Raw genomic sequence first — 1,154 nt, forward strand, 5'->3', positions numbered from 1 at the left:
GCTGATTTTTTTTGACTTATTGTAGAGATGAGGTCTCGCTGCCCAGGCGGGTCTCGAACCTGCGGGCTCAGGCCGTCCACTCACCTCCGCCTCCCAAAGGCGCGGGATGACAGGCTGAGCCACCGAGCCTGGCTCATTCATTTTTTTAAAACTTGCATTCCCTACCTCCATAAACACCCCCCCTCCATGCCAGAATCCTGGGGCTCACTGGGCAATGTCCCCCCTCCCGTATCCCCCCTGCCTGGTGGGCGCACACCTCTCTGAGAGTCTACTCACTCAGTGTTCCTGGACCCACCTGTTTCTTCCTGGGATCTGCCACCATCTCACTGGTCTCCTCGCCTCCAGAGTTAGCTGCCACCATCTTCCAATTGTTCACTCTGCAGCTACATAGACTTTGAAGAATGCAAATACCTTGGAAGGGAGGCTTGAAATATCAAGAACTGCGGCCAGGGTCTAAGGCTGGGGGCTCCAGCAGGGAACTCCACTTCAGCTTCTGTCCTGGGTTTTTATCTGTGGTGTGGTCTTGGGCATCTCAGCTATCCTTTCCAAGTCCACATTTCCTCGTCTTAAAATGAGGCCAATAATGGTATCTACCTTCTAGAGCTGTTAACAGGATTCACGGGTGAAGGTGTTCAGGGTGGCGCCAGGGTGTATTGGTCCGTTTTGCGTTGCTTTTTTTTTTTTTTTTTTTTGAGTTAGAGTTTCACTCCGTCACCCAGACTGGAGCGCAGTGGCCGCTCCCGGCCACCGCAGCCTTGACCCACTGGGCTCCGGCGGTCCTTCCGCCTCAGCCTTCCGAGTAGCCGGAATTACAGGTGTGCGCTACCACGCCCAGCTGATTTTTTGATTTACTGCAGAGACGAGGTCTCGCCGCCCAGGCGGGTCTCGAACCCGCGGGCTCAGGCCATCCCACTCACCTCAGCTTCCCAAAGGCACGGGATTACAGGCTGAGCCACCGAGCCCGGCTGGAGGCCACATTTCAACAGGGACTAGGAGGGGACGGCATCCAAACGGTACTGCTGGGACACAGTTGGCCATGAACCTGCGCTTGTGGCGAGGAGGATGATGGCAATGGTGGTGATGGAGAGTGTGATAAGGGTGTCTTCCAAACGGAAACCCCTCACTCGTGTCCTGCCCCCTTGGCGTAAAGTTCT

The sequence above is a fragment of the Carlito syrichta genome, unplaced genomic scaffold, assembly GCF_000164805.1.
Source record: "Carlito syrichta isolate Samal-C Ts95f unplaced genomic scaffold, Tarsius_syrichta-2.0.1 Scaffold69333, whole genome shotgun sequence".
Lineage (NCBI taxonomy): Eukaryota > Metazoa > Chordata > Mammalia > Primates > Tarsiidae > Carlito > Carlito syrichta.